This window comes from Malaclemys terrapin, chromosome 21, assembly GCF_027887155.1.
Source record: "Malaclemys terrapin pileata isolate rMalTer1 chromosome 21, rMalTer1.hap1, whole genome shotgun sequence".
Lineage (NCBI taxonomy): Eukaryota > Metazoa > Chordata > Testudines > Emydidae > Malaclemys > Malaclemys terrapin.
This window is the reverse complement of record NC_071525.1, coordinates 2323007-2341460: the sequence shown is the minus strand read 5'-3', so window position 1 is coordinate 2341460 and position 18454 is coordinate 2323007. Positions and strand designations below refer to the sequence as shown.

General features: G+C 41.0%; 1 long non-coding RNA gene across 1 annotated transcript; it reads left to right on the top strand.

Annotated features, from left to right (window-relative positions):
* The first annotated feature begins 12581 nt into the window (after positions 1 to 12581).
* On the top strand, positions 12582 to 16934 carry LOC128827466 (uncharacterized). The gene is made up of 2 exons (XR_008442960.1): positions 12582 to 12666; positions 16047 to 16934. It is a non-coding gene; the product is annotated as an uncharacterized LOC128827466 (long non-coding RNA).
* The last annotated feature ends 1520 nt before the right edge of the window (positions 16935 to 18454 follow it).

Sequence of the window (18454 nt, the reverse complement as noted above, 5' to 3'; positions counted from 1 at the left end):
ACCATGTGTCCTGCTCCATAATTAAGGACCCTATGTGCTATGGTAAAATATTAATAATAAATGTATCAGTTATTATTTTATATTGGCACAGCCTGCTGAATGTATGTTGTAGCTGTGATGTTGACTAGTCATTGCTTTTTCTTTGTTTGTGTCATGCTAGAATTACATGCTAATTTTCACCTGTTGCCATACTTGTGTTGCAGATTTTGGGTGGACATCATCTTCAGAGAGTGGTAAATACATTCAACTGTTTGGGGCAGGATAGTGAGGAGGGACGGGGACCTATCGCCCAGAATTTTTGTTTCACGAGTACCTGGGACCAAAGGACTCAGCAGCAGCGACTGTGTGAAGCCTGTCCTGTACTAGTGTCTCTCATCATCATTACAGGGGGCTGCAGCCTGACTTTGGGCAAAACAGACCTGGGTGGGCCTAATGGTACCTGTGGCTGAGAAACCATGTTGACCTTGGCATCTGCCTGTCAGGACAAACGGTGGCTCTTACTCAGAGGAGGCGCTAAAATTATCCTTTGTTGCAAAATCTTTGTTTCTTTACATGCATGTTGTCTGCTCATTAGACAAAGTTGCAAACTTTTCCATAAATTATCTCTAAATTATTATGTTTCCCTGCCAGGATCATCTGGACAATTACTCTTATTGGGAAACTCTGAGGTTTCTCCAGAACAAAGGATTTCAAGGTGTATCAGAAACATTCATTAATGGTTGATGCATGCAAAGGTTTGTATTATGCTAAGAGTCAAAGCAGGTGACTGGAGTTGGAGTCTCAAGGACAACTGAGTAATAGCGTCACATTAAAATGTGTGTCAAGGTCATGCGTGTCATTCCTCTAACCCGTCATGAGTCATAACCTCAGAACTCAGAGTTCTTGTTTTTTTTTTCATTAAAAAATAGCTTTGAATTTGTTTTAATAAAGAGTCTTTATAAAAACGTCTAGCCCAGACCTCAGCTGGTGCCAACTGGCAATACTCCATCAACTGCAATGACCCTATCCTGATTTATGCTATTTCAGGATCTGTCCCTATGTTTGATGCATCTTCCTACAGACTTTATCAGGGACTTATTGTACCTTTATGTTATAAAAGGACAGTGTCTCACTTTTGTAGAATATTTTCACTTTTATTTAACAGTCTGCCAGTCATCTGCTTGAGATTACCTTTGTCTTCAACCATCTTTCACCTGCCAATGTATTTAAATCTGGAACATAAAGGAAGAGAGAGGTGGCTAAGACATAAGACTTGCAGAAATTAAAGCCAAAGTTTTAAAAAATTGACTAGTAACTTTGGCCTCCCTTTGAAACACCTTATAGAGGCCTGGTTTTCAAAAGGTGGGACTGAAAAAAAAAAAAAAAAAAAGCATGATCTTCAAGGGTGTCTCCACTTTGTTAGCCAATATCTCTGGTCAATTTGGAAAATCTTGGTTTAGGCTTAAGCCATAGAACTTGTGAGTGATCTTGGTCAAATCAGTAAGCTCTCTCCTCTTCCCTCTCCCCAGAGATACCATTAAACTCAGCTATTCTTCTCCTTAGCTCCCCACACAGACTTGCATGGAAGTGGGGGCAAAGTCCAACCAGCCCTGACAGCTTCCTTGGATGGATGTCAGATGCTCCAGGAATCCCCCAAATTTGAAAAGAGCTGCATACCTTCCTCCCCAGAGCCTGAGATGATGGAAGTGTAAAGATCTTCACAAGGGACTATATTTATTTGGACCAGGACGCTAAGTAGGGAAAGGTATATTTCTCCCAGAATAATGGGATTCATGTGTATCCAGGACTAAAAAAAACTCACTGGTAGAATACCTGGAATCTATCCCAGTGGTGGCTCTAACTCTGTCTTCTAGAGTTGAGAATAATATGGCACAAGCAATGTGTCCAGATTTCTGTTAACTCGTTTCACAGCCTTCCCCCCTTGAATGAAATGCTACTCGTATAGCTGAGTTCAAAGACAATTGACCTCATTGGAAAGATGCCCATGCATTTCTATGGCTATTCGACTAGACAAATAATAAATAGTTAAGGGTAGAGATAATAAAACACAGATGAAAGTCAGCCTCTATCTTCAGAGTTGCAAGGGTGAACTCCACTTTGTCCCCAACTAGACTGTAACCTGGATTTAAAGAACTAAAGTAGAATCCTGTGTATTACAGTGGATTATGCTATTGATGTTCCCCTGAACCATTCATGTTTTAAAGCTCATAAAAGAAGAACAAAATAAATGAAATCTGCTTAATTCCTGGCATAACTGAAATGTGGTTAATGGATGCCAGGAATTAATTTGACACGTAAAATGTTAAGCTCAAAGAAACCTGCAGAGCATAATGTGCAAGTCATACTGTCTGAGGCTGAGAAAACACTAGCAGACAACAAACAGTAAGCAAGACAATTCCATCAGTGGTTGGAGTTAAGCATACAGTATGATCTATTTTTAAACTAATTAGGGCTTCTTGTGGAAAGTGCGTCACAGATCCTCCAGGCTGTCTGGGAAACAGGATAAAAGCACTCGCCAGTCAGGACTCTTTTCTCCACTTCTCATCTATTTTCCTTGGTGAACCTGGTAAGTCCATTTTGGTGAATTGTTCGTTACTATTTAAATGTTAATTTAGTGATGGCTCTTGGTTTACAATCGAATCCTGCACAAAGACTATCTGAGTCTCAAAAATATTACGGGATTTCTTTCCGTAACAGAATCTTTTTTGTAGTCATTCCGTTTCGGGCAGTGGTGCCTGCAGGCTTCAGAAATTAAGACTGGGGTTTTCAAAGCTACCTAAGCATTTGGGACATTCATTTTAACATTCCATTCATTTTAACTGGGCATTAGGTATCCAAACCCCTTAAACAGCTTTGTAAAATCTCAGTACTTTAATACTGGAAAGTACTGTTTTTATATTTTAAAAATACTTATATATATCCAGATCCTGAGATGTCTTCAATGGAGGTATGTTAGCTTTCAGTTTCTGAGGAACTGCCCCTAAATATTTCCATAAAACTAGAGATTGGCATTCTCTAGCATTGAGATGCAACTCTATTGCTATTTTCAATGGAGGAGACTAGATCTATCAATAGCTAGCTACTTGGCAGATAGATAGGAACCCAGAGTTTGGAAAGAATATATTTAAATCCTCCTTCATCTGGTCAAAGGCAACTTTTACCTTAGGAGTGTTAGGAGATTTTTTACTCCATAATGAACCAAGTTATCTCTGAAATGACAGACACTATCTGAGACAGGATACTGGCCTTGATGGACCACAGCACTGACTCTGTATAGCAATTCTTTCATTCTTATTTGCAGAACTAGCAATTTCAGATCCAGGTCCTCAGCTTGTATAATTTGCTGTGGTTCCACTAAAGTGAAGTGCCCTTACTGGACATATGTATGAGAGTCTTGTGGTTACAGCTCTCTATTGTGTCTCGGGAAATCTGCCTTTAGGCCTCGGCTCTGCACAGATTTCCTGGGGCACCTTCGGCAAGTTATTTGGGGCCAGATTTCTAAGGACTCAAAATGCTTTGAAAACCTAGCTCTTAATCCTCGTGCATCAGCAGCCCATCTGTAAAACTGAGATAATGAATACGTCTCCCATTCTTTGCCTGTCTCAGATAATAAGTCTATGGAGAGCTGGGACTCTCTCTTAATTTGTGTTTGTAAATGGTCAGGAGCAGCCATTACATCTTCAAAGAGCTACTGGAATTCAAATCAGAAATAATAATACAACAACTAGAAGTGCCTGGGTTCTAGTCCAGGCTGTTCTGTGGGCTCACAAAGTGACCTGGGGCAATCCTTTGTGTTGGGGTTCCTCCTTCTATTAAGCATGGATAATAGCTACCCACCATTTCATATGAGTCTTGTTTTAAAATTAAAGTTTGCATAGAGCAGGGGAAAGGGAAATTGTTCTGGTAAGTGATAGGTAGCTTTTTTTAATAGTGTCTGAAGCTGTAAAAAGAACGGTAAGGAGTGACCAGGGAACAGAGTGGGAGAATGAGAGAGCACAACGGTTAATGAAACAAGAGGACAAGAATAAGCAAATGGGAGAGACTTGTCATCAGGAACTAAGGAACCAAGTCATCTTTGCACACCACTTTCTGCCTATCTCCATGGTTCCATAACCATAGTATCTGAGCTTTGCATCTCTTACTCCAAAAACTTTTGTGCATTTTGTGTATTCAGTTTGAGATTGTGTGTTTCAGGTTTAATCTCCATCACAGAAAGATGTCTTGCTACGGCCTACGCAACATACCATGTGAGGTTCCACGCCCAACGCCAGCTGCTGTCACCTACAATGAGCCTTGTGTCATTCAGTGCCCTGACTCAATATTTGAGTCTGACTCACCACCAGGCATTGCGATAATCCCTGGGCCAATTCTCACCACTTTCCCTCATTACTCTGTAGTGGAAACTTCACCACTATTTGGCACTGAGAGATCATTCTGCTCCGAAAGATCTCTCGGTTCTGAGGGTTTCATGAATTTGTATAATTAGAGTTTGCCATCCTTTGACACCAGATCCTAGAATCCTTATTCTTCCCTGCTGCCCAATAAATTCTGCTCTGTAAACTGTGAGCATGTTAAACCCAATAGAAATATCCAGGGTACAAGTAACCTGGAAATGAAAAGTAAGATACAGATTCATGGCTGAGGTCAGGCACAATGCATTTCAGAACTGCTGAGCACCCACGACTCCAATTCAAGTCAATAGAAGTTGCAACTGCTCAGAACGATAGCTGTGTGGGAACTAGAATCTCCACTGCTGTGAAATAGTCACAAATTTCAAAAAACTTGGTTTTGCTCCAAATTAGAATTTTCAAATTTAAAATGGAATTTTTGAAAAAAAAATGTTTTGTCTTGACTTTTTACAGATTTTATACTCTAATATTAAATTAAAAAAAAACAAAAAGTTGTTTGAAATCAGAAATCAAATGTTCTATTCCTATGATATCTGATTATAACATAACAAAACACTTCCTCACACACCTCCCAAATGAAATTTCATTGAAATTGATGAGATCCTGTGGAAAGTTTCAATTTAGCTGAAATTTACATTTTCCTATGTAAAAACTTTCCATTGGAAAAATTTTAACCAATTCTACTTGGTACCTCTTAAAATTAGGCCTAAATAAGTTTATCTCATGTTATGCTTTATTTTAGATCTATAATATAATGGCTTTCCAGCTTAGTTATCTACTTCTAATGTGCTTTGTCCTATTTGACACTGTCTGGGATAAATCAAATAACTAGAAATATATGAAAATGGGATTTGATTGTCAAACTCTATAGTTATAACAAAGAAAGAAGAAGAACATCTTGTGTGAAATGCAAATCCTTGGAGTGGGTCATTGGTTATAGCCCTTCTTGAATCCCTGGAAATGTTTCCTTTATAGACTGAATTGTTTCATTTGGCAAGCACATACTCCATTTGTCATTCTCAATAAAAATTGTGTTGCCTCATAGTATTGGTCTTCTGGTTTTCCTTTCTACTCCTTTCCTTATTTACAAACCATTCTGGGTGAAATTCACCGCAGTATAGATGGTGAATACTGAGCCCATGAACTATTTAGCATCTACCGAAGCTGAAGTGACTGGCTAACCATGCCCCTTCCATGGTCTTTAGAATTTTGCTAGGCCTCTGCAAAGAGGTGATTTTCACCCTTGATACACATATCAGAACTCATCCTATTGTATAACAATTCTACTTCCTGGAGGGGTTTGGTTACATATGCTAGCTACAAAGTAACAAAAATGTAGCAATGAAATAAATAAATTATTATTCAACATGAAAATATTTCTGTGCTCTAAATAATATTTACTTGGCGCTCAAACACTCATCCTTCACTAATGAGTTAATATATATTTCATTTACTTTGAAAAATCTTTGAGGATTAGTGGTAATCTTTTGGAAATGAAAATTTTCTTTTCCACTTTTTGGTCCCAAATTGGAATGACTTTTTTCCCCAGAAATGTGAAATTTACCATGGGATGGACATTCCAGTTCCCACCTATCTCTAGTTGTATATTTCCTCTGCACTCCAATTTGAACTTGGGGTCTGCGGTTAGGGTCGTGCTGAGTCTGTGTAGATACAGCTATCCTTCGCTGCAAAGACTACATTCATTTTGGCTAGATATGAGGGAGCTGCAGACCCCCCACCTACCTATCAGCCTATGCTCCTGCTGCATAAGGTTTTCCCTGCCACTAACCCCTGGACATGGAATCTGGGCTTAGGGCAAGCAGTCAATTATTATCCTCAGGATTATTAGCATATCAATATTAGCATATGACTGCTAAGTGTAATTCTGCAGCTGATGTAGTGTTTGCGGGGGGTGGGAGGAAGGGAGGTTATGTGGTCTTTATGCTCTTCATTATCCCTAGCATGAGACCAGCCTCTGGGGGACCGCCTGAGTGATAATGCTGATTGCGGATGTTTTGAGGAAACCTCAGGTGACAAGATTTCAAAACATTTCACAAATACTCATTATTGCTCTAGACATGCAAAGGGCTGCTTGAGGATAATCTCACTATTATGTCACTCAATGGAGACACCCCATGTTGAACAGTAGCATCACTTTAAAATACACATCTCAAGGTCAAGCATGTCCACCTTTTATTTAAATAATGATGTACAGCTTCTGAATTCACCATTATTTGATATTCCCTAAAAAATAGCTTGTGCTTATTTGTTATAAATTTTTTTTTAAATTGATGGGCCAAATCCTCAACTAGTGTCAATTAGAATGTCTCAATAGACGTCTGTGACAAAGTGGGAATGTTCTTAATGTTTTCTCTGAGTGCTGTGTGGGTGCCTCAGTTTCCCCTATGCATTTCTCGAGTGTCTAGGGGATTGTTGCAGAGCCCTAGGGGGCCAGTGTGATGCTGTCTGCACAGAGAATGGCTGACACCCTGTCTCCTGGCAACTGATGGCCTGGGCCCCTCCTCTGCAAAGGGGCCAACTGAAGGTGTTGGAGAACAAAGAAATCAGGTGGCCTCCTGGCCCGGGAATGAGACAAAGGGAGAGGAGGGGCTGGAGAGTTTTCAGTTTGGAGCTGGCTGGGAAAATGGAGGGGATCCCAGATGGGGCTCTAGGCTCCCTGCCCCCGCCCAAAATGAACCTGACTGAGGGGGTCCTGTTGCAGGTACCGACAAGACCTGTCTTGGACTGCGTTCCTGTCATCTTAATAAACTTTCTGTTTTACTGGCTGGCTGAGAGTCATGGTGAATCTCAGGAAGCTGGGGGTGCAGGGCCTTGTCTCCCCCAAACTCCGTGACAATGTCAATGATTCTCTATCACCTACATTAGTTGAGAATAGGACCCTATATTTCTAATAAGATGCCACCTATCATTTAGAAGAATCGTTATGGGTGAGTAGGGCAAAATGCTAAGTTAAAACCATCACTGAAGTAGAATTTCAATAGTAATGAAGAAATTGAGGCCCAGAGCCTCGAAGGTATTTAGGCACTTAACTCCCATTGATTTCCTTGGGAGTTAAAAGCTATATAGATGCTTGAGGATCTGGACCTGAGTCAAAAAGGGTTTACCCAGTTCACCGAAGAGAAGAAGAGAAGAGAAGAAGTCAGGGGAAGTGGAGTGAAGAGCCCTTGAGTTGCAAGAACTTTGGAATTGATAGAGCTGAAAACAGTCCTAATTAGTTACCAGTTTGTTGCACACAATTCCTCCAGTTCATGATGTTATTTTGCTCCCTGTGTTTGAGTCTAGTCTCAGCCCCATGTGGTCTACATTGCACATAAGCCTGCAGGTTTATTTCATCTGTCATACAGGGAATTAACATGGCCATCAAAAAGGGAATTCAAACTCTCAATTCCTGGGTTAAAAGGCCAACAGCTCTTTACAAAGTCACTGAAAGGAGATGATCCTAAAAGGGAAAAGGTAGCTTGAAGAAGTGTGAAATGTCTGTAGGCAGAGTTGATAAATCTTCTGTGGGTCATTAACTTTGCAAAAAATGGGGTTCTAAAATATCTATGGTGCCTTTCAATACCTAACTCAGGAGTAATGACATATTTTATGAAGATCAAAATAATAATTTTTTCTTGTTCTGTGTAAATAAAGTTTATGTATGTGAATGTAATAAAAACAGATCATTTTTGGATGTCACTCAAACTCCATGACAAGATGATGTCAAATTTGCACCATAAAAAGTCTGCTGACACGATTTACTATTTTTAAAGACGATCTCATTATTTTCCTGTAACTTCTAAGACATTTTGCATTCTGTCTGGACACAGAAATATTTCTAAAATGTTTTTAAAATGCCAGCTGGGCATGTTATTAGTATTCTATACACTATATCTTCAGCTCATCCTCACCTAAGATGACAAAGAAACAATGCACTTTGTCTTCAGTGTGAGATCCTATTCAGAGGGGTAGTCAGCCATCTTGCTGGAAGAAGCGTGTGCTAAGAATCTTACCCAATACCTGGACAATAGTTTGTTCAAGTTTAAGCACTAGAAAGCATATTTTTACTTGTGTGTGTGTGTCACCCTAACTCTATCCTTTATAATTGAACTGACTTAAAATCTTATCTCCTTTTGTTAATAAACTTGGTTTACCTTTAACCACAACCAACCAGTTCTGTGTTTGAATTAAAGTGATTGTTAACTCAGGCTAGTGCGGCAAGCCGCTGGGTATTGACTCTTTGATGGAGCAAACAAACCACCTTATTCCTCTCAATGGTCCGGGAAGGGGCTCGACATTGCAGAGCACACAGCTTGGGGAAAATTCGAGACTGGGAATGCATTGGAGTCACTTGGTTAGTAGTAACCAAGGTTGGTGGATACCATGGCTGGGGTATAACAAACAGGCTGCTGGACAGAGTTGCTGAATGAAAGCTGCTCAACACACAGACACCCAGTGCATGCTTGTTGACTGGCTGTTAGTGTCCCGGCTGTGAGCTACGGTAGCAGAGTGTATCAGGGTTACAGCCCTTCACCGGTCTGGACTGCATCCTTTCCCAGACCTGCAGAAGAGTTCTGTGTGGCTCGGAAGTTTGTCTCTCTCACCACCAGAAGTTGGTCCAGTAAAAGATATTACCTCACCCACATTGTCTCTCTGTACACGATATAGTCAGTGTTTTGTTTGTTCATTTTTTAACCCACCCTTTGTCCTTCATTGTTCTGTTGCTTTTATTGTGAACGATTCAAGGGCAGAACAGGACATACAACTGAAAGGAGAATAATAGACTGTGTAGTGTTGCATGGTGAACTAACCCATGTCTGTTTATTATAGGCACTGTACCAATGAAAGCCTTCACCAACTGGGCCCATGGTTGCACCACTAACCCTACCCCAGGACCCAATGAGTAATTTTCAACAAAATTCAAGTATTTATATGGATATTAGAATACTTTGAAACATTGAGTCTGAAACAGAAAACTCAGCTCACCAGCACTGCTCCATACTGACTGTCTTTTCTATTCTTCTTTTTTGCCTTCTTCTGGGATGTGCACTAATATACAGGGGTTAGAAACCAGGCAAAGGATAGTCATTTGCACCAATGCAAAGTGCTCATAACATGGTACTAAATCACAGTCTACAGCCATTGTGCACTCACTTTATACTGAAGATGACAGTCTGAGGTACAGGGTTAAGTATTTCAACTTAATTATGAGATTTTGCACCGCAGCCCACTCTGATGTGATGCAAACTGGTCTGCAACACTGCTTAGTCTTTCATCTTGTGATCAAAGGATGAGGTAAGAAGGTGACTCATCAAGGATGTTGCAAACACACCTGAATAAGTCTGTTCTCACAGACTAATTTACACACCAGCAAATAGAACCCAGGCCCTGAGAAACAGGGCTGAGGACGTGTAGTAGATGGTTTATTCCCAGAGACTATTGTTATTGTTGAGACAAGGCAGGTGAGGTATTATCTTTTATTGGTCCAACTTCTGTTGATGAGAGAGAAAAGCTTTCAAGCTTACACAGAGCTCTTCTGATGAAGAGTTGTATATTATTTTCTGTTTGTCTCCAGCCTGAATTGTGTTTGGGTTCCCACAGTTTATTGCAAGTTGGAACTGGATGTCATCTTTCACTGAGATGGTGAGTGGGGAGGGGCATGTGTCTCAGAACTGCAGGATTCATGTGCTATGAGCAGAAGTCCCTTCAGTAGAGATGGCCGAGAATCTGTCCCCTTGGTGGCTCTAACCCTTTCTATAGCAGTGCAACGAGGCTTGATTCAAGCAGCATAATCAGACCTGGTTGGGCCAGATGATATTTCTGTCTGCAGCCAATTTGACTTTGGCGGCTGTCAGCCTGGACAAAGTGTAGCTCAGCTACAAAGACCATGTTCACTTCTGTCCTTTATTTATGTTCTTATTGTTGGTTTATTTCATTCAGTTTTTATGCTATAAATGATCCCTAGCTTATGAATAGGCTGGGAGGATTCAATTTTTATTGGTAAATGTCAGTGAACATTGATTTCACGTACACACAAACTTGACAAAAACAATTACATCTATAATAATCAAAATTTACAGACTGGCAAAGTAAGAAAAATGCTGCTTGGGAACAGAGATTGAATTAAGGTTATTTATTTGGTATATTTTGGCATGTGATGCTGACCATTTGTGTTCTAACGGTCAGAAAGCTTTAAAATTTTGAATCTCAATGCCTAATGTCGTTAAATAATTATTGCCCAACCACCCCATAATTTCCTGCAACTGTGAACATTTAAATCAATAAAGATAAAGAAACTATTATCCACTAAAATTATAAATATACATACATATAAATTCATATATGTATGTATAAATTGAATGCTGACATTATGAAGTGTCTTTCTCCTGGGCAACAAAATTTATGAGGGATAGTCTGTGGATTCCTGAGAACAAAGGATTTCAAAGAGCTGCGCCAACATTCATTAACATGTTATATAAACAGTGTTTTTATCTAATATTAATAGCAAGTTACTGGGTTTATACGCCCCAGCGGTGAGTAATAGCATCATTTTCAAATGTGTGGCAAGATCATGTCACTCCCCTAATCAAGTCCTAATTTACACTCATAATTTGAGGCCACTTGATATTTCATTAAAAAATAGCCTTGCATTTGTTTTCCTACATAGAGTTCACCAGTCAGATCCTCATCTGATGTAAAGGCAGCACAAGTCCATAAAATTCAATGATGCTACATGAGTTTACACCAACTGAGGAACTGGCCCAAATAACATTTTCCTAGGACAACCCAGCATGATTCTTGAATCAGTTTCCCTATTGTGCTGTGAAAGGATGAGCTGCATTGTTAGACATATTTGTAAACTTGCCCCCTGCTTCAGGCTCCCTTGGTCTTCAGTAGGAAACTTAGAAAACTGAAAGCCAAGATTTCTTGGCATTCTACAGTGCCCAACTTGAAACATCATACAAGGGGACACATTTTCAGAGGGCAGTGGCTTAATGCTTTTGATAATAAAGTCCCTTTAAGGTATTTCAACTTTTGAAAATCGTCACCTTGTGTTTAGCTAAAAGACATCCTGAGAGATCTTGAGTAAATCAATAATCTCTCTCCTCTTCAGTATACTCAGTTAAATAAGGCATGATGATATTTTCCTGACTGTCTTTGGTATCAATATATTTTGGGATTTTCCACAGCCCCCACTAGCTTAGTATCTACATTGCCCAGGAGCTGGTACTGACTCCTGAAGACAAAATAGAGAACATAGAAATGTAATGCTGGAAAAAGATCTTGAGAGGTTATCTAGTCCAGCCCCCTGTGCTGAGACAGGACCAAGAATACCTAGACCATCCCTGACCGGTGTTTGCCCAACCTGTTCTTAAAAACCTCCAATGATGGGGATTCCACAAGCCCCCCTTGGAAGCCTGTTCCAGTGCTTAGAGTTTAGAGTTAGAAAGTTTTTCCTAATAGCTAACCTAAATCTCCCTTGCTTCAGATTTAGCCAATTACTTTTTCTCCCACATTCATTGGTCATGGAGAATAATTGATCACCATCCTCTTTATAATAGGCCTTATAATAGGCTGAAGACCTATCAGAGACCAGAGGGATCATGGTTCTAATCCAATTTGGCAATTTCTATGTGGTAATATGACAGCAAGGCCCTTCAGAATTCCAAGTTGCTATAGGATAAAATTTACCCCTGGGCCTCAGAGCAGAAGGCCAGCACAAGGTTCTATATACCACGTAAATCCCAGTTAAGAAACATTTTGAAGGCTTAAGTGGAACTTAAAAGGTGCATATGCCTTGGTGCCTGCCCTTAGTCCAGAAATGAACCACAACCCCTAGGGTCTAATTCATAGTCAATTGAACTCATTGTTGGAAAGACACCCATGGACTTCAGTGAGTACAGACATCATAGGGGTAAATGGCATTAGATTAATTCTCATTGTAACCCAAAAGGAATCAGTAGAATGATATTAGAAATCAATTTGCCCCCTAAAGTTTTGAGAGAGAAGAAACCTGTAGGTTGCAACACGCATTTCAAATTATCTGAGGCTGGGAATTGGGTAATAATAAAACAGCGAGCAAAATAATTGCAGCCACTTGAGGAGTCACACACACAAAGTTGGGTTCATAAGCGATTAGGACTTCATGCACAAAGGGTGTCATGTCCTCCAGGCAATTTAAGAAAGCATATAAAAGCTCTCGCAACTCAGAGCTACTCTTAAGGCTTCTCTTGACTCATTCTCCTCGTTGAACTGAGTAAGTCCAATTCAACTCAATTGTTTTTTATAACTATCTTTTGGTAACTAATTACTTTAGAGAGAGTTTTATTAACCTAGGGCCAAGTCTTGCACATAAAACTTTTTGATTCTCACCAGTGTTAGGGAGGTTCTTTCTATAAATCTGTTTTTGTAGCGATTCACTTGTCAGCATTGGTGGATGAAGACTTTTAAAAAAAAAAAAAGCTGTTTGTCCCAAATCCATATGAGGTTTCGGAAATCTTGACCTGTTAATTTTGTTTGGTATTAGGAATGTCAATACCTTAGATAACAATGGGGGAAAATTACTTTTGATAATAGAAATTTACATTGTTTTGGCATATGATCTGAAACACCAGATGAGAATTCAGCCTTTTGCTTTCTATTAAAAATGATTGAGATGAGCATTCATATATCTATTGAGTGAATTTCACTGCTGTTTTCAAGTTGGTTTATCTATAGATATAAAGATGCAGCAGTGGTTTGGCACTTATTTAAATCTCCACACCTTCAGCTGCTTTATTTGAAATCATGGCAAACTCCACCAGCTGAGGATCTGAATCTATTATTGCCATGTTATATGAAAGCTGATCTCCATAGTATCACTACTTAAATGTCACTTTATGGCTTTTTTTTAATTTATATTATCTCTGCAGTTAAAACTTTTTGAAAAATATTTGTGGAAGTTCTCCTTCCTGAAGTCAAAGCCAACTTCTAATTTAGGAAAAAATGACCTTTATGTTCAGGGTTTTCCATTATGGAGCACTTCAGCCTTCTTATACTTTTCTCTGAAGCAGCTGGGAGTCAGCACTCTTAGAGACAGGACAACAGATTAAATGGGACACAGATTTAATCCAGTATGGCCATTGCTATGTTCTTATGTGAGCAACTAGCAGTTTTAGATCCACATCCTCACCTAGAGTAAGGTAGCACAGCTCTGCTGGAGTCAGGGGAACTCAGTTTAAACATGTAGTCATTAAGGTTTTGTTTTGACAAGATTATTTTCTGTTTCTTCATTAGCAAGTATTGCTCACTCACAAGTTTTAGAAACAGGAGTACCACAGTGATTCTGGAGAACTGGTTTGCATGCTAAGATAAAATCTTAGCAAGGGCATGGTCATAATTCACATTGTCCCCACCCTACTCTATGCTATAATTTTCTAGGGTAGTTTGAAAATAACACCCATCCATCCTACACTCTATAGAAATATTCTGCATTCACTTATTAGAATCAGCATTTTTCACTCCGCCTCCTCCTTAGTGTTCACTCTTCTGTGAGTGTGACGAAACCAGTTCTAGAGAATTGCTGGATAATAGGTCTGAAAAGGTAATGAAATATTTATTCATCATCATGTATTGCTGACTTCCTTGCCAGTTTAAAAAGCAGTCACACTGCAGTGCTGAGCTGAACTGGTTTGCCTTTTAAGATTTAATCTGAAGGAGGGAAATAGCATTATTAGCCTTTTCCTAATCCTAACCCACGCTATAGTTTTCTGAACTGGTTTGAAGACACCAGCTGCCCATGATTCAAATAGTCTGCAGTGTTTTTTACTTATTACAATCATTGCTTTTAAACTCATCCATCCTCATTTTGTGAGTTTTACCAGGGCAATTCCAGGAAGCTACAGGCAATTTTAAGAGATAATACCAGGTAACAGTGACCTGACCACAGTACATACTGGATAACCTTGTAGTTTTACAAGCCCTCGACACCCTGTGTCTTTAGCTTCATTGAACATCAAGCCTCCTGTCACTCTTTGCCTCAGCAGTACCTACTTGTAAAACTGGGGTAATAAGCTTTCCTCCCATCTTTGCTCAGCCTTGCCAATTTAGTAGGTAAGCTCTTTAGAAAAGGGACTGTTTCTTACTGTGTTCGTACAGCTCAGCCCTACCCACTCTTGGTTGCAGCATCTCAGAAACACTGGAAATGAAGTTGAGATAAAGACAAACAACTAGCAGTGCCCAAGTTCTAGTCCCTGCGCTTTCACTAACCCAACAAATTATCTAGAGCATTTCATGTAGTGTTTGTGCCTTAATTCCCCTTGGGTAAGGAACAAGGGCAATAGCTCCCTATTTCAGATGGCTGCTGGGAGAACTGAAGGTTGCACAGAGCAGTTTAAAGTTTTTTTTAAACTGTGAATCAAGGTTGCTGCTTACAGAGCCCCCTTATGACAGAGAATAGCCCAGCAGCCACCCCACCCTATGCTACCTGTCCACACCTGCTTCTTGTTTGGCCAATGATTCCCTGGCTTGTTAACCCAGACCATTCACAAGGAAGCCCTCAAGATCAATCTATTCATCCTTTGCTGCTTTGTCAAAGCCCTCTCAGCCCCCTCCTGCCTGGATTATTTTGAGCCACTCCAAGGCATTTCTGCCTAAAGCCTTTCCCTGCTTTAGTAAGCCAGTCCTAGCCCTACCTCACTAGAGTCTTTACTCCTCTGGCACCTTAGATGGTCCTGCAGGAGTCTTTTGCTTCCTACAGTCCTCAGCTGAAGTCTTTATCTCATCAGGTATCTCATTCACCCAGCCTCTTCCTTATATAACCACCCCAGACTGAGTCATATGACCATTTCCCCCCACCTGGGGAGTCAAGTGAAGTATTATCACAGGTGGGACTGAGACTCGGCTCCCCTTAAAGAACCAGCCATCCTGTGACACTGTGAAAGTATTAGGGGAATTTTTTTTGTTTTTGTTTTGGTATTTGAGTCTGAAGCTTGGGTCTAAGAGGCTGTCTGGAAGCTGGCTTAAGCAACAGAGTGCGGGAGGACAAGAGGGGTGAAAAGATGGGGATGATGCAAGCTCAAAACAGTGTTTATCAGATCATCAGTGCAGACTTTACAGATGAGATGCATTTTGTGGACGACACCCATGTGAACAGGAAGGTTTCTTGCTGTCTGAGTAAGAGAGACTGAGGGCTTGTCTGCACAAGAAGTTAGTGCCAGGCAAGCCAGGGTGTGAATTTACAATATACCATCTTGCTACGCATTCACTCACTGCATGGACCCTGCTACCTTGCACTAACAGTTCTGTAGCACTATGGAACTTTTAGTGCACATTACTGGTGTCTCCATAGCCACTTAGTGTGTGGTAGACTAGTGAGCTGCAGATGTACACCCTGGCTTGTGAGCACTATCTCACTGTGCAGAGAAGCCCAGAGAGAAGTAGGGAAGAGTGGGGCTGGTTAGGAAGGAGGATAAGGGTGAATGGAACAAGTAGACAAGGACAAGTAAGTAGGAGCAGATTTGTAGCCAGGAACTATGATTAGCCTGTATCTATCTTCCTATCCATCTGGGTTCCTATACAGTCCCCATTACCTTTGTATCTGTTTTTCCACTAGCACTTGTGCCTTATGTTTACTCTATCCCCTCCTATGTGCTTCAGGTTTATCTCCATCCAGGAAAGATGTCTTTCAATGGACCACAGACTGGTGCCCAGGGCTCCCTACCATGTGGGGTGAAATGCTCAGAACCATATATTGCCACCGCCAATGAGCCATGTGTAGTGAAGTGTAAAGACTCACGAGTGATAATCTACCCACCACCCGTTGTCGTGACATTCCCGGGACCAATCCTCACCACTTGCCCTCAAGAGAGCATAGTGGCATCATCAGGACCGCCTGACACTGGCGTGGCTGAGTCAGCTGCTAGGATATCTGCTGCACCAAGAGTCACTGGAAGCTTGGGACCACATCTCGACAGATGCCCTGCAAGCATCAATATAAGACATGAGGCCCAATACACTCCAAAATACTCCTACACTTATTCTTCCCGATGGTCACATCCTGGCAAGTCCCTGGAAACCACTGGTTATAGTCAAACCACAAGGAACATCGACCGAACAAAATAAAAACAGAAAATAAAAGGCCAGGTAGAGTTTCGCAGCTGAGCTTGTGGACATGGCTTTCAGAAGCGCTGAGCTCCCACAACTGCACCTGAAATCAGCGGTAGGAGTGAGTGCGCCGCACCTCCGAAATTCATAGATGTCTTTGTCGTGTTACCCCTCGCCTTAGATTTCCTATCTCATGGCTCCCCAGCTTAGTTCTCTGCTTATAATGTGCCTTGTCAGTTCAAATGGTTGAAAATGGGAACTTGATTGTCAAACTCTGCAGCTGCAACAAAGATGGGAAGACGTGCAAAATGCATCTCCTCGGAGTGGGTGATTGCTTGCAGCCATCATTGAACCCTGTATAGTCTTTATGCTCTGTATTGTTTTGTTCTGCAATTTTATACTCCCATTCTTATTCTCATTAAAAATGGTACTGGGTCATGACATTGGCCTTCTGGTTTTCCTTTGTCCTCTATTATTTATTTACACACCACTATGGATATTTGCCTTGAGCAGAGGAATTGAGCTATGAACTCCTTCAGTCCCACGCAAGCCCTGTAGTGAAAGGACAATCTGGCCTTTTAATGGGTCAGTTACACTGTGCAGGCTGTTGTACAGGGGTGTACGCTGTTCATTTCAGTACCCACGCTATTGAATGGATTTTTTTTCTTCCTGGCTGGGTGAGGTTACAACTAGTGCTGGGTGACTAACTGATTTTTTTTCAGTTCAATGACAGTTCTGGGAGGGTGGAGGGGGCAGGGGAGTTGAAAATTCTGGAAAAATTCAGCAAATCAAAGTCAACAACTGTGTTTCAGTCAAATGAAACATTTCATCTGCCAACATTTTAACAATACAAACAAAGGAAATGAAGGGGTAGAGTCAGAAAACATGGGGGGTGAGGAGAAGCTTTCCTGATCATCTCTAAATACAGTGGTTAAGACATGGGGTGTGGGAAACCTATTTCAATTCCTCCCTGTCCCCCATTTCACGTGGAGAAGGGATTTGCACTAGGCTATTCTGGGGCAGGGCACTCAATCTTTCCCATTGAAGCTGTTCCTCTTTGTATTAAATGGTCACTGGGCACAGGGACCTAAATGTTTGCCTCCTACCTTCTAAGTGAGTACCCCAAACATCAGGTTACAGAGTCATTCCCACACTTTCTTTTTACTCATTGTCTATTAATATATTTTATATTCGCAGTCACATCAGTGGAGATATTGAGAGACCCCTTCCTCAGATGACCCTCTGGTTATAGAGTCATAGATTTGAAAGTCAGAAAATCTTCTGGTCTTACTTCCTGTACATCACAGGCCACCACCCCCCAACATTGGTCTCATTTCAGTTGTTGGATTTAGTGTGCCGAAGTATATCAGCCCACTGGAGACCAGGCTATTATGTGCCACAGGCAGAGAATAGGAGGGGCCGAGGTGTACTAGTGCCAGAGGCCCCTGTAATGGTCGGGAAATGATTAAGTGAAATACACTCAGTTAATGTTGCTAGTGACCTACACCCACCCACTGCAGAGGAAGGTGAAACCCTGCAGGTTCCCTGCCAGTATGACCTGGGGGGAAATTCCTTCCCCACCCCACACATGGCAATCAAGAACCAGCCAGCCACACATCTGAGAAGAGAGACTGCTCAGAGCCCTGCCCTGCCTTGTCCATCTCATTGCCCAGTGGTTAGGGCTTGCTCTTGAAAAAATGAGAGGCCTAACTTCAAATGCCTTCTCCACATCAAGCAGAGAGAGGAGCAGAATGTGGGTCTCTCGTACCCCAGGTGAGTACCCTAAACACAGAGCTAAATGTTATAAGGAAGGCACTACTGCTACTATCCGGCAAACTGGTGTATTTTTTCAGGCTGACACTGCCTTTTTTGGCAACCTCGTCATCCAAAAACTTTCACCCAGTGCTAGTGACACCATCTTCTAACTACAAAGCAACAAAGTGATAGAAATGAAAGAAAGA